Below are 24724 nucleotides of genomic sequence, written 5' to 3' on the forward strand. Positions count from 1 at the left end.
TGTATCTAAGCCTATTACAGGCCTCCAAACTTTAAAAGCCAGGAAAGACATACCTCTCAACTTTTGAAGAACAGAAAAAGGGTGATATTGTTATTATTATAGCGCCATTTATTCCATGGCGCTTTGCATGTGGAAAGGGGTATACATAATAAAAAACAAGTACAATACTCATGAACAATGCAAGACACCAACTGGTACAGGAGGAGAGAGGACCCTGCCTGCGAGGGCTCACAATCTACAAGGGATGGGTGAGGATATAGTAGGTGAGGGTAGGGCTGGTCGTGCAGCGGTTTGGTGGAGCGAGGGTTACTGCAGGTTGTAGGCTTGTTGGAAGAGGTGGGTCTTCAGGTTCATTTTGATGGTTTCCACAGTAGGCGAGAGTGTGATATGTTGGGGTAGAGAGTTCCAGAGTAGGGGGGATGCACGGGAGAAACCTTATATGCGATTATGGGAAGAGGAGATAAGAGGGGAGTAGAGAAGGAGATCTTGTGAGGATCGGAGGTTGCGTGCAGGTATGTACTGGGAGAATAGGTCTCAGATATATGGAGGAGACGGGTTGTGGATGGCTTTGTATGCCAGGGTTAGGGTTTTGAACTGGAGTCTCTGGGCAATGGGAAGCCAGTGAAGGGAGTGATAGAGGGGAGAAGCTGGGCAATATAGGGGGGACAGGAGGATTAGTCAGGCAGCAGAGTTTAGGATAGATTGGAGGGGTGCGAGAGTGTTAGGAGGGAGTCCACAGAGCAGGAGGTTGCAGTAGTCGAGGCGGGAGATGATGAGGGCATGCACTAGTGTTTTTGCAGATTTGTGGTTGAGGAATGTGCAGATCCAGGAGATATTTTTGAGTTGCAGTCGGCAGGAAGTGGAAAGGGCTTGGATATGTGATTTGAAGGAGAGATCAGAGTCAAGAGTTACCCCAAGGCAGCGAGCTTGCGGGACTGGGGAGAGTGGACAGCCATTGACTTTAATTGATAGGTCAGATTTGAGGGTTTAATGAGATGGTGGAAAGATGATGAATTCTGTTTTTTCCATGTTAAGTTTTAGACATCATGCGGTGTGTGTGATATCATGCAGCGCTCACAGCAACAAATTTTGGCCAGGCCCTTGGCCACACGCCAATCCGCGCCCATTTGCCATTTCTTTCTCCCAGGGCCGGCTCCAGGTTTTCGTGGGCCCGGGCGAAAGAGTCTGAGTTTAACATATATCACGATTCATGATGCAAAGCTATGGCAGAGAAATATAGGTATAGTACAATGCCAAAGGTTTTACTTACTTCTTACATTACATGAGTGATATCTATTGTAAATTCTACAATAGCTCAGAAACCGGCGAATCCTCACAGCGCACATTGCAGACCGGACAGAATAGTCCTCCATACAGTAATATGGGCACTACATAGTCCTCCATACAGTATTATGGGCCCACATAGTCCTCCATACAGTATTATGGGCACCATATAGTCCTCCGTACAGTATTATGGGTCCCATATAGTCCTCCATACAGTATTATGGGCATCACATAGTCCTCCATACAGTATTATGGGCACTATATAGTCCTCCATACAGTATTATGAGCCCCATATAGTGCTCCATACAGAATATTGGACCCCATATAATGCTCCATACAGAATAAGGGGCCACATATATTGCTCCATAGACTATAATGAGCCCCATATATTGATTGCTCCATACAGAATAATGGGCCTCATATAATGCACAATACAGAATATTGGACCCCATCTATTGCTCCATACAGAATAATGGACCCCATATAATGCTCCATACAGAACAATGGGCCACATATATTGTACCGTACACTATAATGAGCCCCATATATTGCTCCATACAGAATAAAGGGCCCCATATAATGCACCATACAGAATATTGGACCCCATCTATTGCTCCATACAGAATAATGGGCCCCATATAATGCTGCATGCAGAATAATGGACCCCATATAATGTGCCATACAGAATATTGTACCCCATATAAAGCTGCATACAGAATAATGAGCCCCATATAATGCTGCATACAGAATAATGGGCCCCATATAATGGTCCATACAGAATAATGGGCCCCATATAATGCTCCATACAGAATAATGGGCCCCATATATTGCTTCATACATTATGAGACCCATATGTATGGGCCCCATATATAGCTCCATACAGTAGTTGCCCCATATATAGCTCCATACAGTACGGGCCCCATATATAGCTCCATACAGTATGGGCCCCATATATTGCTGCATTCAGTACGGGCCCCATATATTGCTCCATACAGTATGGGTCCCATATATTGCTCCCTTCAGTATGGGCCCCATATATAGCCACATACAGTATGGGCCCCATATATAGCCACATACAGTATGGGCCCCATATATAGCCACATACAGTATGGGCCCCATATATAGCCACATACAGTATGGGCCCCATATATAGCCACATACAGTATGGGCCCCATGTATAATAAAAAAAAATCAAATACTCACCTCTCCAGCTCAGGACTCCTCGCCGTCTTCCCGCACGCTACACTGTCAGAGCAGAGGGACATCAGTGCGCCCTCTGCCCTGACATGTCACAGAGTCAGGAGATGCGGAAGATGCTGGAGCTGCAGAGGAACGAAGATAGGATGCCGGGGCCCTGAGGAAGCGGGGGGGAGGGGGTGCCCACTTGGGGGCACTGGCACCGGGCTCTTCCGAGTCACCAGGCGGGCCCATAGCGTGCCCCGGGTGCTGACGTCGGCCCTGATAGAACCCGGGAGAACAGCTGTGCTGTGACGGGACACGGGGCTGAGCCCTCAAATCGGGACAGTCCCGCTGAATATGGGATGGTTGGGAGCATAAGAGGAACATGTACTTTGGTGTGTGCAGGTGAAGTGTTTTGTTCACTGCGCCACACCTAGAAATACTGCCTCAATTGAAGGCCTCCACCGTGCCCCTCACAGTATGATCCACAGTGCTCCTCACAATATGATGGCCCCAGGGTGCCCCTCACAGTATGATCCTCCCACAGTGCCCCTCACAATACGCCCCCACAGTGCCCCTCACAGTATGATGCTCCCACATTGCCCCTCACAATATGATGCTCCCACATTGCCCCTCACAATATGATGCTACAACAGTGCCTCTGCCAATATGATGCTCCCACAGTATGATACCTCCACAGTGCCCCTCAGTTTGATGTCCCCAGGGTGCCCCTCTCAGTATGATGCATCCACATTGCCCCTCACAGTATGATGCTGACTCGCCCAGGGGGGATATAGGGGAAACTCGGTACCCGGGCCTTTACCTTCTTGGGATGTCACGGCAGTTGGCTCCCGGGCCCGTACCATGGGGTCACTCTTTAAAAGGGGGAATTTTGCTAACAGTTTTTGTCTCGTGACGTCACCTGTGGTTCCCGGTAATGGGTACCGGCGCTGCGGCAGACCTCTGGAGCAGATGTTTAGGGCAGCTGTGTTGGTGCAGCACTCCACAGGCAGAGCACAGCTCCAGGGCAGTGTAGGTGCAGATGGTGATGCTGGACGTTGTAGTGCAGGGGCGGTAGCGTGGTAGAAATAACTGACAGAAACAGTGGAGTGCAGTCATCCGAGTTTACTCACAGTTCTTTAGGTTCCTCAGGTACACTGTCCAGGTGTCAGCCTCCCGCGTCGTACTACGTTTGTCAGGCAGGGGTTCAGCACTCCCTCAAGTATATCAGAAGCACTTAACGGGACCCCTTTTCTTTATGTTCCTTCCTTAGCCGACTTCCCGCGCTGGGTCTTCTCCCTCCTGCCCTGCGCCCCGCCACACAAAGTCCCGATCGGGTACTCTGAGATCCCTCTGGGCAACTTGAAGTTCCCAGACCTACTCGGTGCCCTTCACGGCGGCTTAGGTGCGGTTGTGGCAACTGTACCATGAAAGTGCAGAAGCCTCCGGTTTTCCAGCCGAGACCTGGAGTAACTCGGCTAGCCCAGGGACCGGTTCCCTTCTTGCGGCCTGATCCCTCTGACACTTGGCAGATTCGGGCGTACGGGTGCCGTCCTGCACTCGCCGTACCCCCTGGGATCCCTTCTGTTCCAGGAGCCTTCCTCCCTGACTCCCCTCTCACTCCTGGGCCTCTCTTATTAGGCCCCACTCTGGCACAGAGCTCCTAAAGAGACTCTGCTCCCCTCCTCTTCTCCTCTCTTGCTGCTTACTTACTAACTAACTCTAAGATGGCTTCCTATATATATATATTCTCTAAGTGCTCCCCTGTTCTACGTCCTCCACCCACACCCACTACTGGTTCCCCCTCACTTTGGTTCCCCCCACTCAAGCCAGGGACAGGGCAGCAGAAGAAGTGCATAATGCCCTTCCAGCCGGCCTGGAGTAGTGTAGTGTTGAGTGCAGGTGTTGGGGTCCCGGGCAGTACTCCCTCCTTACCTGAGAGAAGGAGATGCCACATCTCTGGGTGAGGTGCAGTACCTCTGTGGCGACTGAACCCTCAGGGGCGCCACAATGCCTCCACATAACCACTAACAATATGATGCTCCCACAGTGCCCCTCACAGTATGATGCTCCCACAGTGCCCCTCACAGTATGATGCCTCCACAGTGCTCCTCACAGTATGATACCTCCACAGTGCTCCTCACAGTTTGATGCCCCCACAGTGCTCCTCACAGTTTGATGCCCCCAGGATGCCCCTGCCAGTATGAGGCCTCCACATAATCACTAACAATATGATGATCCCACAGTGCCCCTCACAGTATGATGCCCCCACAGTGCCCCTCACAGTATGATGCTCCCAAATTGCCCCTCACAGTATGATGCTCCCACAGTGCCCCTAATATTATGATGCCCCTCAAAGTATGATATCTCCACAGTGCCCCTCTTAGTATGATGCCCCAATGGAGCTCCTTACAGTATAATGCCCCCACAGGGCCTCTCACAGTATGATGCTCCCACATTGCCCCTCACAGTATGATGCTCCCACATTGCCCCTCATATCATGATGTCCCCACAGTGCCCCTCTTAGTATGATGCCCCCACAGTGCCCCTCACAGTATAATGCCCCCACAGTGCCCCTCACAGTATGATGCCTCCACAGTGCCCCTCACATTATGCCTGTCACAGTATGATGCCTGTCACAGTATGATGCCCCTATAGTGCTCCTCACAGTATGATGCCCCATATTGCCCATCACACTATGATGCCTCCACAATGCCCCTCACAGTATGTTGCCCCCACAGTGCCCCTCACAGTATGATGCCTCCACGGTATGATGCCCCACAGTACCCCTCACAGTATGATGCCTCCACAGTACCCCCTACAGTATGATGCTTTCACAGTGCCCCTCACATTATAATGCCCCCACAGTGCCCCTCACAGTATGATGCCTCCACAGTACCCCCTACAGTATGATGCTTCCACAGTGCCCCTCACATTATGATGCCCGTCACTGTATGATGCCTCAACAGTGTCACTCCTAGTATGATGCCCCCACAATGCCTCTTACAGTATGCTGCCCCCACAGTATGGGCTTAAAAAAAATCACTATAAGTGGAGTAGACCTGCGACACGCTAAGCTACAGTATGTGAGGCTTGGCACTGCAGGCACCTTCTAGTGATGTTATCACGCCTCCCAAGCTAGATGTCCGATGGATCGCAGTGCAATGTCCAGTCTGGATGGTGGAGTACAGATATGACGACTTCTTGCTCTACAATTGTATCCGACTGTATCAGCATCCTAAGGGCGCAGATACAGCTGAAATTAGGACATATCTCTGCGTTTCCAAGACATTGGGACAGCTTAACAAATGTTGTAATGTCCCGATGGATCTGGGACAGTTGGCGATATCCTATTTTTTGTGATGCTGGCTCCTGAGCGGTTGTATCTCAGCCTATCATATGTGATATTGTCTGCTAAATGGATGTATCTAAGCCTATCATTTGAAATACTGTCTTAGTCGCTGTATCTGCTGAGAGGGTATATCTAAGCTGAAAAGTGTGGTACAGTCTCAGAGAACCGCTCAATACTACATCGCCCATCATGTAGTATATCCGTGATAGATGGACATACCCCATATGTATAAATCAGTATATATCCCTCCATATGCGGCAAGTTCTGCCTCATACATCCCAGTAACGACCTCAGAGGAAACAATGTGACTTCTATATATCCAAAAATGTTTTATATAAAGTTCCAGAACAATATCTAACCTCCCTGCGGCCGTCATAAATACTCGGTGAGATTTCTTCTGACAAGACCCATAAAACTCTCGGGCTCCCTGCTCTGCGTCTGCGGTTTCTAAAAGCCCCAATCTCTGCCCTTTCTGTTCTGTCTCGGCTTTTTTCAGGCATCGTAAGCTTCTGTCTCCGCTGTTTTGCATTATTAACATAATTAAATCTCATCCCGTCCCGCACATCCCGAATGCCGCTGCTTATAAATCTGATGAAATGGATTCTACCGGGATAAAATGAAACATTATTATTCTAAGAATACCCGTAATGGGTCATGTACCTCGCGCACTGATAGAAGAAAGCATCTATTCTCACTAATCGGGAGCCGGGACTTGTAATTGCTGATAAAGATTCAGTGACCTCTGGTCTCCTTCTAGTTATACATGGGAACATTTACCATATTTCTCCCATAATAATGGTGAGTAGTTGGCCTCGTATGGGACGGACATAGCACACTGCGTTAAGCAAGTATTAAAATGGCTTCTTACTAAAGCCCACAGTCATTTCCTAAACACTATGTCTACTTTGCATCCTTTTTTGTTAGTAGAGTGCATCTAAAATACAAAAAAATATGCAAATAGGGGATGTGGGCCAACTGGGTGGCTAACAGATTTGACTCTGGGCTAAACCAGAAAGGGAAGACCTCCAGTATGTGACTGCAGACTTCTGAATTGTCACAGCATGTGGTGTGCACACTGGTATTCACAGGTTGTGACGTGACCACAAGTAGTTGATTTGCACACTTCCGGGCACATTCCGACTAGACGTGCTCGGCCTCGCTCAATACAAGTGAATTGAGAGGAGCAGAGTATGTCTAGTAGGCATGAGACTGCATATTTTTTAGATCAAACAGCCCACTCTTCCCGGCAATACCGGTGAATCCTGACAGCACAAAGTGACAGCAGACTGTTATCAGAAGACCAGACAATGCCTTTAACCCCTGCAAAAAAGTGTGGACTTTGTGCCACAGGGAATCATCTCTATTAGTAATGAATGTTGCCTAGATGGGCTGAAGTATCCAAGTCCTGGTATCAAGGTAGAAGTCAAAAATCGTAGTCGAAGCACAGAACAAGGCAGGAAACGCTGGTCGTAAGTTGTAGACCTTCTCAATCCCTGCAGAGGAACAACAAAATGGAAAACAGCCTTAGTGAAAAGGGGGACGGTAACGGCAATTGTGTCTGCTCTTGTCATGGATACTGTCAGTCCCTAAGTGCTATCGACTAGCAGAAGACCTTCCATACCATTAGCCGAGACTTCTATTGATTTTTTTCCCTTTAACAAGAAAATCTCCTCGGTTTCTACAATCTCTACAGCTCTAAACACCATCGGCGTCCGCGCTTTGTTGATAATTGTTTAGACATTGTATTATTGAGTGGAAACCATTTCAGGATGTTCACACTGATAGAGTAGATCAGTAAGGAGAGCGCGTCCTGAAGGTCTCATGCAGAAAAGTGTGGTAGCGGATACGGTCTGCGACTGCAGGATCAGACTACAAAGAGTTTGTTATTGTAGACAAATAGGGGCAGGTTTATTATGACTGGCGTTTCATGCAAAAAAAAAAAATTTGCATTTGACCAAACATATTTTAAGGAGCGCAGCTCCAAACTTATGTAGAACTTCCTGAAAACCAGAAAATAAAAAAGCACAAAAATGCACCAATTTCAAGCTTTAATCTTAATAAGTCTGGCTAAAATGTCACCACGTCCATATTTCGGCACATGCAAAGATTTGAGACTAATTTTGGAGCAATTTACGGTGCAAACATTTCAAACTTCTGCATAGCTCTGCGATTTTTGATGCAATGGAGGAACAGAAAAGAACTGGCTGCAAGGGTGGACACAGAATTGGTGCAACTTTTGCAGCTGACCAGGGGTCCTGGAGGTAAGGGGGCCACTACTACCTCTAAAGCAGGTGCATTACTATTCGATATTGGACTGCAAAGGGCCCTTATATTGTTCTAGCACAGGAGCCCTCTTCTGTCTGTGTCCACTTCTGACTGTCTGCAATATTTTTCACATCCTTTGAAATCGACCACTAAACCAGAACTATGCAAAGACTTCCCTCTCATTAAAATTAGAAAATATTTTTTTAAGATGAGCTGCAATTCCATACACAAGAGTGATGCTATTTTTTAAAATAAAAAATCCTACCAGGATGACACTTGAAGGGTGCTAACGAAAACCATCTTTTTCCGTCAGTTCCATAGCCAATAAATGGGGCATCAGCATGCATTCAAAAAAAGAATGCAGGACCCCTGTTATTGTGATCGGTGGGGGGTCCAGAGGAGGGATCCTATATGATTAGTTGTAATTGTAGGACCTCAGAAAAAAAACAAAAAACAATAATCTATCCTAATGTTGGATTAGTGAAAATTGAACTAATAGGAGATCCATTATTTTCTAGACTGGGGGTCTGTTTTCCCTAACCACATGACCATGGTAAGCAGGAGCTTAAAGGGGTTGTCTACTGCTAAGAGGCGCCGGCACAGGAGTGGAGTATAGGTTTTGTTATTTTATTGGGGATGAACATTTTAGTTAAAGAAGGGGTTGTCCTAGTAGTGGACAACCCCTTTAAATGGAGTGATGGTCGAGCTTGGTCACTGATTCTCCATGGAAATTCTGTGTAAGGGCTTGTGAAAAAAAAACAAAAAACAATGGGGCAGTGCAGATGAGCAATTTTTCTTTCACTGACCGAATCTGCGTGTGAAAAAAATGGCAGCATGTGTGACATGCAGAAGTAGTTCTGTTGCTTCAAAAGCATCCAGCAACTGTTACAAATAACAAAAGCACAGGGGACAGGAAGTGTTGTGCTTCAGAAGCTTCAAGCAACTAGAGGGGTTAACACAGTCACAGGAGACAGGGAGTGTTTTAGCGGAGCCCCAGGGGGATTGTGGGGAACTTGTTGCAGTCTGGCTGAAGCCGAAGAGAAAGGTGGTGTGTTATCTGGATCTGACAGAAGGCAACTGAACAGGATTCAGATCAGGAGAGAAACTAAACACAGGTCAGATAAACTCCCTGAACTGACAGTGCAGAGTATTATTGGGCAGGAAGATAAAGACTGGAAGGAATTGTGTCACAGGGATCTTCTGCCTCATCAAACCCTCCCCCCCCCCCTCCATCTCCATGCAGGATAAAGAATGCTGTGTACCATTGTGTCCTTGTGAAGGAAAAGTCTGTGGTTGTGTATGCATAGAGGTGTGCTGCTAAGAGACCTAATCCATGCTGAATTATGTTACTCAAGAGACTGTAATACTGTGCGTTGTGAAGAAAGTACTGTATTGTTACTGGAGCCGGTTGCTCAAGAAACTCAGACTGTACTGTAATGAAGATTGTTGCTGTAATATCCCTGAATTGCACTGGCCGTGCTTCAGATAAAAATTCCACTGTTAAACTGTTGAAAAAGACTCTTGTCAGATGTGTCTGGTCAGCAATTGAATCTATCGTGTGCCTGAGAGAAGCTGCAGCCTATGGTCGCCCTGAGTAACGGTTCCCCCAGGATTCATGAAACCCGTCTCGCCCTATCTGAACCTAGCGGCATGCGTGCAACACATGTACTAGTTTCTGTAAATGGGATGAGACTCAGTATGGTATCCCATTATTACCGATACACTGCAATTCTGTAATATAGTAAACTGTACCGTAAATGGTCTTGTAAATCATTAATAGCTGCTGCTGTAAAAAAACGGTTTGCATACAGATGGCACACTTATGACAAGTGAGAAAAAAATTGTCCCACTTTTCTGGGTGAAACTCAGACCGATTTTTTATACGCTCGTGTGAACCTACCCTTTGTGACAGATTCAGGTTCCATCTGTCCCATAGAGTTTTCATGGTGGGGCAGGGAGCAGGATCACCATTGAAATGTTTTTTGGCTAGGATACTTCATCATTTTCAATCACTATTTGGAAGGTTTCCCTGCCTAGTAGAGCTTAGCTAATGCAGGATCCCGGTTTTGGGGGGTCGGGAGCAGGTGGACTATGCCCCACCTTATTCCAGGCTCAGGTAAAAAAGCTACCACTACCTCATCACTAGCTCGTCGAAAACATTAGTATTTATTGTTTCACCACATTTTGGCAAATTGTGCCAAATTTGTCGAATCTCTCTGTTAAATTTTCATCTTTTTTTCTTTTGTTCTCCTGAAAACTGACGTTTAAAAATTAGCATTTGGGATGAATCCAACACGTTAAAAAAAAAAATAAGATGGAGCTTGGAGCCAGCAGGAGTCATCCGTCATGTAAACATGGTTCCCAAACCTGAGAGAGACAATGTGTCAATGTCCTGCAGACCCAGAGAGCGAGACACAAACACAATAGACAAGAAAATACACAACAGAATAAATCTCTGGCCAATGAATAAAGGCATTTTGTGGTCTTGACAATTCGACTCGGCGCTCAGGACTCGGGGTGTGACGGATGTCTTAGAGGACTAGACACTCTCAGCCTGAGAAAGCCCATCACCATTTAAATCCCCCCTGCTGTTATCTGAAGATTGGCTGTCAAGCGTTCACCCGACTAGATCCATCTTATACTTTCATGTTATTTACTAGTAAATTATCCATCAAGGTAATGATACTTGGTTGTCTTTTTTATGTGCCGTTGTGACCATAAAATGGATGGACCACTGCTGATTTCTTTGTGCGACCCACTTTAATTCTAAGAGAAGGCGCCACTATTACGTCTATGGGGTTATACGTTGGCGGACAGGCAAAAATATCGGCCAATGATACTGATGGAGTATATATTTGTAGCCATATATCATTACGAAAAGAAACTATGCATGAAAGTTCGTTAAGGGAGATGTCCATCTGTGTAAAAAAATCTATACATCTGTTTAAAATAGATACAACTTACTAATATGCTAGCTTTAAGAAAGGTGCAACAATCTTAAGATAGCAGATCCGGTCTCGGCAGCTCCTCTTCCAGCTTCAGTTCAAGACAAGGGAAAGATTCCTATTTTGGCACATCATGGGTGATGTGTGTGAAGGGGGCTGGCAAAAAAGCCAGCCTCCTGATGAACAGACAGAAAAGGGCTTAGTCGTCACATACAACTTTGGTCAAGGACTGACAAGAAAAGCTGTCATGTGTTGGAAAACAAGACAGTAGTAGTGCAGACCAAACCCACAACCAGCGCAGGTATCTTGGGATCAGAGCACCTTTCTTAATGCAAATATATTTTTATACTGCTTATAACTGTCTTTGGCACATTTTTTTGAGTTGATCAACATCATCCGAAAGTGAGCAATGTATCCTCTTACCTATCAGAAATTGGTTACTACACTGCCAAACTGTGACAATGTGATAGAGCAAAATAATGTGGAGCTAATGAACTAATAACATTCACTTCAATGGGAGCTGCAGCACCAGAGGACAGCCACTACACAGTGTATATAGTTGTGCTGTTCTGGCATTGTACACCACAAACAGCTGATAGATGGGGGGCACCAGTACCAGATGCCTCTACCAGCGGATCAGTGGGGGTGCCAGTATCAGACGCCGAAAACAGCTGATGGGTGGGGGTGCCAGTACCCAATGCCGCAAACAGTTCACGGTTTGGGGTGCCTGTACCCAATGCCGCAAGCAGTTCATGGGTTGAGGTGCAAGTATCAGATGCTGCAAACAGCTGATGGGTGGGAGTGCCAGTACCCAATGCCGGAAACAGTTGATCGATGGGGGTGCCAGTACCAGACACCACAAACAGTTGATCGATCGGGGTGCCAGTACCCGATGCTGCAAACAGTTGATCGGAGGTGGTGCCAGTATCAGACAATGCAAACAGCTAATTGGTGGGAGTGCCAGTATCCAGTGCTGCAAACATTTCATGGATGGGGGTGCCAGTATCAGATGTAGAAAACAGCTGATGGGTGGGGGTGCGAGTACCCAATGCTACAAACAGTTGATCGATGGGGGTGTCAGTACCCGATGCTACAAACAGTGGATCGATGGGGGTGTCAGTACCCAATGCCACAAACAGTTGATCGATGGGGGTGCCAGTATCAGACACTGCAAACAGCTGATTGGTGGGGGTGCCGAGCTTTGAACAAGGGTAAGGGTGGACAGTGGACACATCTGCACATGTGATTACAAACTACAGGAGCTGTACACCAGGCACTGGTTTGATGTTGTTCCATGAAAACCGGAAAGTTGATTATTTTGTACTGGGGTTCTTATAATGGTTCCTCATTTTGTATCTGTAAGATTTTATTGACATGTCCGACTATTCCAGCAACAGGGAAGAGCATTCACTTATTTCCGATCTGCACAAAGAGTCCTTTGACCAGTGTCATATGGAATCTATTTCACAAATGTCTAGGTGTTTTTTCCTCCTTTTTGTTTTTCAAAAATCCCAAGACACAATAGAGCCTTATTTCATCTAACAACAACATACATTTCATTACTTGGCTTCAGCCCCAGAAGCCAATGTTCCTACACTGACCGTGCGTCAGCTAAAGATCTATCCTCATAAATTTTCAGTAAGATGGATCCATCAACATCAAATTCCTATTAGCGTGTTCCCCTTTGCTAACTCCTGTCTGCTTGGCGAAATATGAATTCATCTCCTTTAAGAGACGTTTTCTTCCTCTGTAATCGAGGCGTTTAATCTCTTAAGTGCAGATGGGACATTGGATCTAGCTTTTCGAGTCTTTTCACCCTTTTTGCAAAGTCTGACATCCTTTAAGGGTATAATCCCTAATGGAAACTCCATTATGACATATAACTGCTTGCCTTAAAGAATAATTCTACTGATATACTGTTTCCTCATGGATACAACCAAGGATATAAATCGACCTAAAAGAGTGTAAGGTCGTTGAGGCACCTTGAATCACTATTAAATCATGTTGCCCAAACTGGGATCACCAGATGAAGGACAGCTGTAAAACATAGCTGCGCTCCCAACTCAACTGCCAGAATCGGAGTAAACTCAGATCCTGGCAGTAAATCCTCCAAGAAGCGTGATCAGGTTTGCCCTTATAGCTTCAGAGATATGATCTCCTGGGCTGGCATCACAATGGAGATAGTTTAGACCCGATAATGATTACCAAAGCTGTCTGAAATAGTATGTGTAGAAATGACCTCGTATTGCTGTATCAAAGCAAAAATAAGAAGGTTATTAGTCATCCTCCCCCAAAAAAAATAATCTCATCCTGAAGGTCATTAATGGCTGGTTTGGAATGGATTAAAGGTAATTAAAATAATTTATTTTTGTTGTCCACAATTCCAATACTTTGGATCACGAATTTGTGCTCGGTGGCTCTTCTACCTGGTGTAGAAAAGTCATGTCCCAAACTGACTTATACTCCATGGCTGACAGAGGAGCAAAAAGGTTGGAGAGGAGAGAAGAAGATCTTGTGATGAGTAGAGGTCAATGGTAGGATTGGGTCTGGAAATGAGCACAGCGATACATGGGGGGCCACATGCTGAATTGCTCAATATGTTGATGTGATTTTTTTTTAGAAAAAACAGATTCACTATGAGGTTGGTCTTTGGGACTTGTGAAGAGGACAGAGGGGTCCATTGGGCATTGAATTGAGGACAGGTTGGATTGGTATGGCTCTGTTTGAGGCAACAGAGGATGCGGTTGTCACTCATGAGTGTGTAAGGAGCAAGTTTATATAAATGACACTTGGCCGAATCTGTCGAAGTGGCAAATATTGACCATTTTGAACAAAACTCAGTGTAAAATTTTGAGATGACCAAATACACGTTATGTCTGTTTGCCAAAAAAGTGATGCATTTTGATAGAATAGAGTAAGAATAATCCCACGTGTGATTGATCAGTCCAGTCTCAATCTGCCCAATCCTAATCTCAAATGAAGCAACAGGTGGTGATCAAAGCTAGGATGTGTGGTCTATAAAACAGAACACATAGCCAAGATCACCATACCCCAAAATTATCATGCTTTAGTCAACACAGTCCACAATATTCTCACATTCCAGAGCTTGGAGCGGTCACTTCAGGGTGAAAATATCAAGAGGTGACTCCTGATGAAGGACCTGCTCAAGAATCATCTAATCAAGCAGTATGTATTTTTTAACCTGAATAACCAGACACAGGTTCACTGAACTTTTTATGATATTACTATTTGAATTAATTTACCGAGTATGGCTGCATTAAATGGAATCTATCAGCAGGGTTTGCTATGTAATCTGACAGCAGCATGATGTAGGGACAGCTCACCACTTTTGTGTTAGAGATAAGTATCTCAGGAGCCTTCTAGGGTAGACAGTCTGTGGTCTGGTTTGGTGCATGGAGTATGCACTGCTCCGACTTCCAGGTCAAAAAGCTCTCAATGGTCCAAAAGGGGATGTTCTCCAGCACCAAAGTAAAGTAGTTACAACCTAGCCTTTAATCAAGAAAAAGTATAATGCTTATGTGTTTCGAGTAGAACGGTTTTTCTACCTGAAACATGTAAGCATTATGGGTTTATTTTTTAATATGTGCACATTCTTCCTTTTTTTTTCCCTATATGATTGAAGACTAATTTTTAACTACTTGCCTTTGGTGATGGAGAACATCCCCTTTTGGACCATTGAGAGCAGTAATTTTTGTTGGCTTGTCCAGATATCTTTGTGCGGTGTTAGCCATTCAGAAATGTCTTTAGTTCCATGAAGAAGTGGTACGTTCTGGTATCTTCCAATTTGCCACAGGAAAAATATATCTTTGTACTTGGCCAAGATATGTTGGGTCTTCAACTTTGACTTGACCATGGCCTTAAGGAAACACTGTTCACCCCTGAACTTCTGAATATGGATTTGCTCCCTTACTCCTTGACTACATGAGTAATGGGAAATATAGAGGTTGCGACCAGGCCTCTTCTAGATAGATAAGACATTGCACCCAGCTCCTTACTACCAGTCCTCCTTATCTCCCTGATGGAAAGCTTTCAGAGCAAGGGGAAGGTTGTGTCTCGGATTATACAGGAAAAGTGATTTCTCTTTATATAGCAATATTTCTCACCTCTCCATTCGTGTGATAAAGAGGAGTTTTTCACCCCGGGCTGAGCAGTAAAATATATGGCTTCCCGCACGGTTATGTCAAGTGATTTATCAAACCAAATGTGCTGGGGATTACGAGGTCATTTTTCAACGTTTTTTTGCACACACAGGTGCTACATCAAGAACATCACTTCTTGTCTCTGCAGTTGCAAGATCAGAATAAAAATCTCTTCTACATGGATTGGATGTAATGCAGAAATCTCTTTTTATCATCCATTATATCATATGGTGCTAATTGATTTTACCAGGTCATGGGTGGAATATATTTACACGGGCAGAGCTCACTATATCATATCCATTCAGACTGGTTCAGAAAACAGTATTTTCGGTCCAAGAGTGATCCAACAAAACATGGTATCGCACTCTGGCCAATGTTATTCTATGGGGCTGTGCATATGGCCGATTTTTTCATCAGACAGAGTCTGTTCAAGGAGAAAAAATTGCAACATGCACGATTTGCATTCATAAATTGGATTAAACTCGGCGATGCAAAGTCAATGCGTCCGTAAAAAGCATCGGACTGCACTTGGATGACAACTCTGAGTCCTGTGTATGGGAAAACATCATAGCAGCTGGTCTCCACCCGCCAGCTCAGAGTAAACTGAAAATTTATTATACAGCCTAAAGGGAAAACTGGTAAAATAATAACCATAAGTAGTGTTATAATAGGCTGGAGTGGGGCTAATAATATAAGTTCCTTGCCCCAAGTCTTATACTTACCAGCCGCCAGCTCCATCTGTTCCCGTTGCTGCTACAGTCTCCGGGTACTCAGACATCTTACTCGAGCATCCGCGATATTCGGTGCATACCCGAGTACCCTAGGCAAACTCGAGTAACGAGCACTTGCATTAATCACTATTTGTGACCTGTCGGATCGCTACAGTGTTACAACTCAATGTAAGTCTATGAGAGCCAGAATGAGGCCAAAACGAGACCCTTACGCTGAGAGCTTGTGACCGTTACCTCTGACTTCCGGTCAGTCAAAAGTTGTGTTCATAAGATGACGGCACAGGACCGGAAAGACTTCAGCCGGTAAGTATAAGACTAGGATCGGGTAACTTAGTTTAGTAGCACCACTCCAGCGCTGAAATAAAAAAAAGGTGCTTTAAGCCCCATTTCCAATATATTTGCCTATCCATTATGTGAGATCACTCTGGAGAGAAACTAATATCCGAACGGATTCCATCGTAAAAAATATTACAAAGCACGATAGCCAAGGTAAACGATATATAACCCTGTGACCTGGAGACTAAGTTAGTCCTCAATATAAGTTTCACATATGACTTTTTGAAGATGACCGCACCACTTGCTAGCATCATTTACTGGGAGAGAAAAAAAGTGCCAACACTATCTGTGCCTATAAATTTACAGGGAGGGATAAGGAGAAAGTGCTACCTGTTGCTTCTTCATTTACAGGATAAGACAAAGAGAAAATATTGTCTTTACCAATAAAATTTACAAAGCAAGAAAGGGAAAAAGTACTACCAGTGCATGCATTAGGTATAGGAAGAGATTAGGATACAGCACTATCTGTGCCTTCATCAATTATAGTGTGAGACAATGGAGCAATAATATGTGCACCTAAAATGTTTATAGTGCAAGACAAGGGACAAGGAGAAAATACTTCCATTGCTTGCATCAAGTACAGGGACGCAGTATTATCTGTGCCTAAATTTTTTACTATCTACAACGTTTGTATGATAAACAGTAAAAAGCATACTGCAGGGTAATTTTGTGCAAGCCATCTATACAAGTTTCACCTATGGCATACTTCCATGCCTACATCCTAAACAGGAAGAGATAAAGAAGTAACATTGCCTGTACCAATAAAATTTATCGGGCGGGAAAGGAGAAAGTACTATCTGTGCCTTCATCATTTACCAGAGGCAAAAATGCTGTCTGTACCAATAAAATCTGTGAAGAGAAAAGGGGAGAAAGTACTACTTATGCCCAAGTTTAAAGCTGTAAAAAGTTTTTTAAGTCATCCTCAATCAATAGGTTAGGTGTTACCATACTGATCGCTGGGGGTCTGACTGCTAAGACCCCCAGTGATCTAGAGAACAGGACTCTAGAACTCCGTCTGAATGTAGCTGAGGCCGAGCATGTGACTCGCCCCCTGAGCCGTGGGGCACTCGGATCCGGGCAATAGGGAACGATGGGGTAGTAGTGGCAACCCAGTTCCGTGGCTCAGGGTGGTCAGACCAATGGTAGTCTGCTATGCTCTATTGATAATGTCCGACTACGCCACCCGTGGATTGCGGTTATTAGGAACCGCCGCTGCATGCAGACCGCTGGGGCTGATGAGGTGTGCAGCTAGGGTAGTGTGACTCCCCACGGGAAGAGTGCGGCCCCAGGGCAGTATAATGGATGGTGTGAGTGATGGTAGTGAGAGTCCCAGTGCTGATAGTGCTGGAGGAGCAAGGAGCACGCAGACAACAGGTTGCAGTCCAGGGTCTTTACTAGAACAGGTAAATTGACCCACAAACAGTCCCAGCTAGGAGGGGACCTGGATGTCTGAGAGCAACGGGGAAATTGGCCCTGGTCAGGGTGAGGGTGTAGGCCTACCGTGCTTTCTGTGCTCCTTCTGGTTATCTCCTCGTTATAGGGTAACAGCCCACATTTCCAAGCTTTCCGTGTATTCTCGCCTGTATGGCCTGCGACGTGGGTTCCTTTCTGCTCCCAGCCTTGTACGGCTTTGCTGGTCCCTTCTGTTGTGGCAGGGCCTCCAGGCTTCTTAGGCCAAGGAATATACAGTCCCTTGCGGACTGGTTCTCTGCTGGAGGATGTAGAATCCTCCCAGCCTCAGACACCAAAGTCTGGTAAAGTCAGTCTCTTATCTGCCAAGACAGGCTCTCTTCGCCTCTTGTCTCTGGCTTGTGGCTCTCCTCCTGCCACACTTCCTCTTAGGTGCAGTGCAACTGTCTGTCCCTGCTCTGCTCTGGGACAAGTCTCAGTCCTGAGACAGGCCTTCAAGTTCTCTCTAACCCTGCCCCCAGTACCAGCTTTTATAGGGGCAGCCAGCTCCCCCTACTGGCCTGAGACAGGAGGCATTGCATGCTAATGTTCCCCTGACTAGAGAACCTCCCCCTTGCTCTCAGACACAGCTTTAATACATTTTGTGGCATCCAGGCCAGGGTGACACATTCCCCCCTAGTAAAATTTAGTACTCCGGGACTAAACAATAAACAAAGACAATATGCATAACCATAAAACATTAATAGACAGACGACGCACAAATTGAGTTCTTAAGGTCACAGTGTGGCCTGTGACCGGGTGTCCATATCACCAGCACAACGGGAGCCTTAACCAGGTGGGGGTCTGTCCTACCCCAAGTCCTTCACAGTCTTAGTTCATTCCTGGGTTAGGCTCCGAATGCAGTCCATACAAGGTCCTGATTATAAAAAGTCCATAACCTGTGAGTCCGTACGGTAACTGCAAGAAACTGAAACACAGAATTACCAAACATGCATGTAACTTTGCAAACAATTCAACATTTGGCAACAGGGTCATTTACAATTTTAGCGCGCTCTATATTCTCCAGCGAGCGGGTATCTGCCCCTTTGTGCTCCTGGTTGACCTACGTAGCCCACGGTCTGGTGGTGGACCAACCTGGCTTTCCCCACTAGCATTAGGGGTACAGCTACCAGCTGGGTGTACAGGTAGGGCAGGCAGCTGTCTGCGGGTCCTTTGGCTTACCGCAGGCATGGCAGGCTCACTGTCAGCAGAGGGTTGACTCTCCTGGGCTGCTGGTACAGGCTCTTCTGCCTCTGGAACCGCTTGCTACTCTTCACCTTCCGGCTCTGGTGTTGGTTGTTGCTGTGCCGGTTGCAGGAAATGCAGGACAGGTACCACTATGGCATCATTTATGCGAGTCCAGGACTGAGGGAACTCTCCGAGAACGGTGCTGATCATTTCTTCCTTGTCCTCTGCGGGTTCAAGGTCACTCTGATCCTCTTCTGCACTACGGAGTTGCTCGGGGCATCTTTTGAGGTGGTCTCTGGAGACGACACTAGTGGTTTCTCCTCCGTCCTTGGTGATTACGCACACCTTTGGGTTGTCGTGGTCAGACTGCAGTACGGTGTAGGGTTCCCTTTCCCACTGGTCGTCCAATTTATGTAGCCTTCTTTTTCGCTTTAGGACTTGCTCACCAGGTTCTAGGGGACCAGCAGTGGCGTGTTGATTGAAGAGTTTTTCTTGCCTCTCTCTCACCTGGGCCAGGCTCTTCTCCCCACTCTCCTGTACCTTCTTGTACTGCAGTTGCCTTTCCGTATCCCAGTCCGCATCCGGGGAGGTGTCCTCAGGTATTAAGACTCCCATCTCCAGGTCTACGGGCAGCTTACCTGGTCTAGCTCGCATCAGGTAAGCCGGGGTGCAGTTTGTAGCATTCACCGGGATATTGTTGTATAGGTCTATCAGGTCCGGCAGTTTTTCTGGCCACAGGCTGCGTTCCTCCAGGGGCAACGTCTTCAGGAGATCGATAACTATATTGTTCATCTTCTCACACATCCCGTTGGTTTGTGGATGGTAAGGCGTTGTCCGAATCTTCTTACAGCCATAGAGGTTGCAGAACTCCTGGAAGATTTCAGCTTCGAATGCTGGACCCTGGTCTGTCAGGACCTGTTCCGGATACCCGTGTGGACGGCAGAAATATTTCTGGAAGGCTCTGGCCGCTGTTTGGGCTGTCAAGTCCTTTACCGGGACCACCACGAGAAAACGGGAATAGTGGTCCACGATTGTCAGGGCGTAGACGTACCCTGACCGGCTTGGAGCCAACTTGACGTGGTCTAGAGCTACCAGCTCAAGAGGCTGCGTGGTGACGATGGGCCTCAAGGGTGTCTTCTGGCTGGTGCGGTCCTTCCTCCTTAGGTGACAAGGGCCACAGTCTCTGCACCACTTTTCTACAGCTCCTCTCATGCTGACCCAAAAGAACCTTCCTCTTAGCAGGAACTCCAGTTTCTTCCAACCGAAGTGTCCCGCTCTGTCATGGTAAGCCCCCAGGACCATGGCTGCATCCCCTCTTGGGACCACGACTTGCCAGGTCAGCTCGTGCGTCCGGTGGTTGACAATCCTTCTGCACAACTTGCCTTCGTAGAGGAACAGCTTGCGTATCTCTTTCCATAGCTGCTTGGCTTCCTCTGGAGCATCCGGATCTATGCGGGCATCTTCCTGGGTCAGCAGATCTTTCACCAGGTGGATGGCAGGGTCACTATCTTGGGTCTCGGCCCAGCTGTGGTGAGGTAGGGGATTTATCATCACGGTTGTTAGATCCTCCTCCTTCACGCGGTGGGAGTATTGAGCCGCTCCATACCGGTGAAACGCGGGGAGTTCTACCTCCTCCAGCTCTTCTGGGTCTTCGTCACCTTCAGGTAAGTGAGGCATCCTCGATAGGGCGTCAGCGTTGGCATTGGTTTTGCCGGCCCGGTACTTGATCACGAAGTCATAGTTGGAGAGACGGGCCATCCACCGCTGTTCTAGGGCACCCAGTCTTGCATTGTCCAGGTGTGTCAACGGGTTGTTGTCCGTGTACACGGTGAACCTTGCGGAGGCCAGGTAATGCTTGAAGCGTTCCGTCACGGCCCACACCACCGCCAAGAATTCTAGCTTGAAGGAGCTGTAATTCTCCGGGTTCCTCTCGGTGGGTCTCAGCTTCCGGCTGGCGTACGCGATCACCCTTTCTCTGCCCTGTTGGTTTTGGGACAGTACGGCTCCCAGTCCCACATTACTGGCGTCTGTGTGAAGGATAAAAGGCTGGCCATAATCAGGGTAGGCCAGGATCTCATCCCCCGTGAGGGCCATCTTCAACTGGCGGAAGGACTCCTCTTCCGGTTTATCCCACTTGAAGGGTGGCTTTTGACTCCTGGACTTAGACTGTCCGATCAGGAGGTCCTGCATAGGAGCTGCCATCTTAGTGAACCCGGGGATGAACCTTCGGTAGTAGCCTACCAACCCGAGAAACTGTCTCACCTCCTTGATGTTCGAGGGGCTTGGCCAGCTCTTGATTGCCGTGACCTTGTCAGGGTCGGGGGCTACTCCTTCCGCACTTACCACGTGCCCTAGGTACTGGACCTTTGGTTTCAGCAGGTGACACTTCGATGGTTTCACCTTCAAGCCATAGCCTGCCAGGGCTTCGAACACCTCAGCCAGGTGTTTGAGATGGTCCTCGTAGGTCTTCGAATAGACGATCACGTCGTCCAGGTAAAGGAGGACCGTCTCGAAGTTTCGGTGCCCTAGACAGCATTCCATCAGCCGCTGGAAGGTCTCTGGTGCGTTGCAGAACCCGAAAGGCATACAGTTGAACTCGCTCAGTCCCATCGGGGTGGTGAAGGCGGTCTTCTCCTTGTCAGCCTCTGCCACAGGAACCTGCCAGTACCCGCTAGTAAGGTCCAAAGTAAAAAAGAAGTTAGCTGATTTTAGTGCGGCTAAAGACTCCTCTATTCTAGGCAGCGGATATGCGTCTTTGTGGGTGATACGGTTGATTTGTCTATAGTCGACACACATTCTCATGGTGCCGTCTTTCTTTTTCACCAGAACCAAGGGGGCTGCCCAGGGGCTACAGCTGTCTCTAATGACCCCAGCTTCTTTCATTTCTCTTAGCATGCCCTTGGCGTTCTGATAATGTGCAGGGGGTACAGGCCTGTGTCTCTCTTTTATCGGTGGGTGGCTCCCTGTGGGGATGTGGTGTTCTATCCCTTTTACTCTGCCGAAGTCTAGCGGGTGCTTACTAAAGACTCTCTCGTACTCCTGTACCACCCGGTAGACTCCTTGTTTTTGGTGCAGGGGAGTGGAGTCAGCACCCACGTGGAGTTTCTGGCACCAGTCCTCCTTTTGTTTCTGGGAGCCATTACCCTCCGCCTGTGGAGATGGAGGCAAGGGTTCCACGGCCCTGATAGCTTTGTGTTCGACAACAAACAGTTTGGCGAGTGTAGCGTACCTGGGTAAGTGTACCTCCCTCTCCCCAATGTTGAGAATGCGGACGGGCCACCCTCCCATGACGGACATCAACCACCCCCCGGGCTGTCAGAATGGTGGGCCTGCTGTCTGAGTACACGGGTTCTACCATGGCTTGGTAGTCTCTACCTCTCAACCCGATTGCAGTCCGACACCAGATCATCATTTCACTTTTGGGAGGCATGGAAATGGGGAATGGGTCACTCAGTCTTACGCTACCGATCTCACCACCAGACAGTTCTACCTGCTGCCGTCTCATCAGGGCTTTTATCTCCTTGTTGAGGACTCTCTGTTGGCTGGAACTAGCATTCACCGCCGCCTGTTGTAGAATTACAATTACCTCTGAAAGACAATTTTCAATTACATTAGTACCCACAGTTATTTTAGGGTGACTTTCACGACGGTCAATGTCCACAATAATTACTCCCTGTGCCGGCAGTTCAACTTTACCAATTTTAATGGTCATCTCCTTGAACCCCATCTGCGGCACGGGTAAGCCATTACTGGCGATGATGCTCAAGTTACTGTCTGGATACCGTGTGATATCAGCATCAGTCCAATACTGCTTAAAAAGTACATAAGGGATAGTGGTTACTTGCGACCCGGTATCCAGCAAGGCGCTCATGGGGATACCGTCCAGCACCACGGGTAAAACTAGGCGCCCCCCAACGTACTTATCTCGCCAATTATAAGGGCCTGGTGATCTTATGCCTGGGGGTCGGCCCTCTGCCCCAGGTTGGACCCGTTTAAATTACAGTACCTGGAAATGTGTCCGGGCTGGTTGCATCGACGGCAAATGGGCTGTCCATCCTCTGCGTAGCGGTCTGTGGGCCTCCCTCGGAACGACGGGATCCTCCTCTGTCGACGCCACGGGACATCCTCCGGACTTGAAGCCAGCTCGATGGGTCTTGACGGGTCCACTTGTAACGCCTGGACGGTCCTGGTCAACGCCGCGATGCTCCTGGTCAGTTCCTGGACTTGGTGGTGCAGGTCTTTCGACGGGGCTTGGTTCAGGGCCTGTCCATCAGCCCCCACGGGGTCCATAGAGGAGGGCGTGCCCTCCTGGTGGTGAGAGCAGGGCGCCGGGGGTTTATAGCGCCACTGGTTGCAGATTCACGGAGCACCCTTATGGCCCTGTCCTTAAATTGGGCAAAGGTCAGGTCGGGGTTCTGAAAGAACATGAGGCGCAGCTGGGCCCTGTGGGCGCTGGACAGCAGACCTTCTATGAATTGTTCTGTTAGCAGCTTATCCGTTTCCTGCACACTGCCAGGATCAGTTTGTTGGATGTCCCTTAGGGCTTCCTGCAGATTTAGGGCATAGTCTCTGATGCTGTCCTGTGCCCGCTGCTTACATCCATAGAACCTCATTTTAATCTCAGCGGAGGTACGTGTGTCAAAGGTACCCCGCAGCCGGGCCAGAATACCCTTCACAGTCCTTTTCTCCTCAGTGGGCCATGATTTTACCTCCCTTTGGGCTGCGCCAGTTAACTGCCCTGTTAGTATGCTGACCTTCTGTTCCTCTGTCAGGGGGTAAACCTGGAACAAACTGTACAGCCTTTCCTTAAAGTCAGTTAGGGCATGGGGCTCCCCTGAGTACTTGGGCAGCCAGGCCGCTCCAGGGATGTAGGGCAGGGAAAAGGGCATCACCGCTGCTGCAGCTGCGTTGGTGGTAGTGGGCGCCTCTGTGTCCGACATCTTCCTCCCCCCTAGTTAAGCGTGGCCTACCTTCCGACGATCCTCTTCTGTAGGCCGCGGCTCCGCTGCTGCTGCTATGGACGAGGACCTGGCGTCGCGTCCTGATGACGTCAGTGTCGCTGTCTCTCCCTTCCAGGACCTTGCGCAGCGTCGGTGCGTGGGGCGGAGCTTCGGATCTCGCGCGGTTTGGACGTCCACACCCCTCTTCTTCCCGCGCGGCGTCCTGAAGATGGCGTCCGAAAGCGGGAAAACGACTTCGGATGGCGGGAAAACAGCTGAAGATGGCGGGAACCGAGTGAAGATGGCGGGAGACGGCTGGAAATGGCGGAAAACGGCTCCGGATGGCGGGAAACCTCTTTTCAGGTAAGTGCAAAGTCTCTTTCAGGCACGCAATACCCGTTTGTGGCGGGTTGGTTTCAATCCTGTCGACTACGCCAAAGCTGACTCGCCCCCTGGGCCGTGGGGCACTCAGATCCGGGCAATAGGGAACGATGGGGGTAGTAGTGGCAACCCGGTTCCGTGGCTCAGGGTGGTCAGACCAATGGTAGTCTGCTATGCTCTATTGATAATGTCCGACTACGCCACCCGTGGATTGCGGTTATTAGGAACCGCCGCTGCATGCAGACCGCTGGGGCTGATGAGGTGTGCAGCTAGGGTAGTGTGACTCCCCACGGGAAGAGTGCGGCCCCAGGGCAGTATAATGGATGGTGTGAGTGATGGTAGTGAGAGTCCCAGTGCTGATAGTGCTGGAGGAGCAAGGAGCACGCAGACAACAGGTTGCAGTCAAGGGTCTTTACTAGAACAGGTAAATTGACCCACAAACAGTCCCAGCTAGGAGGGGACCTGGATGTCTGAGAGCAACGGGGAAATTGGCCCTGATCAGGGTGAGGGTGTA

The 24724-nt window shown here is 47.9% G+C and overlaps 1 protein-coding gene across 5 annotated transcripts in view; it reads right to left on the reverse strand.

Annotated features, from left to right (window-relative positions):
* LOC141272107 (heparan sulfate glucosamine 3-O-sulfotransferase 3A1-like) overlaps positions 1 to 24724 on the reverse strand; it is a 291265-nt gene that overhangs the window by 43575 nt on the left and 222966 nt on the right. For 3 of the 5 annotated variants that reach the window (XR_012321975.1, XR_012321973.1, XR_012321967.1), the window contains one exon: positions 17789 to 18629. The exons of the other annotated variants lie outside the window; for them this stretch is intronic. The gene's annotated coding sequence lies outside the window, so the exon portion shown is untranslated. Of the gene's footprint in view, positions 1 to 17788; positions 18630 to 24724 lie in introns of those variants that run through there. 5 annotated transcript variants of the gene reach the window in all.

The sequence above is a fragment of the Phyllobates terribilis genome, unplaced genomic scaffold, assembly GCF_046119375.1.
Source record: "Phyllobates terribilis strain yellow unplaced genomic scaffold, ASM4611937v1 Scaffold_5__5_contigs__length_657084704, whole genome shotgun sequence".
In the NCBI taxonomy this organism is placed as follows: domain Eukaryota; kingdom Metazoa; phylum Chordata; class Amphibia; order Anura; family Dendrobatidae; genus Phyllobates; species Phyllobates terribilis.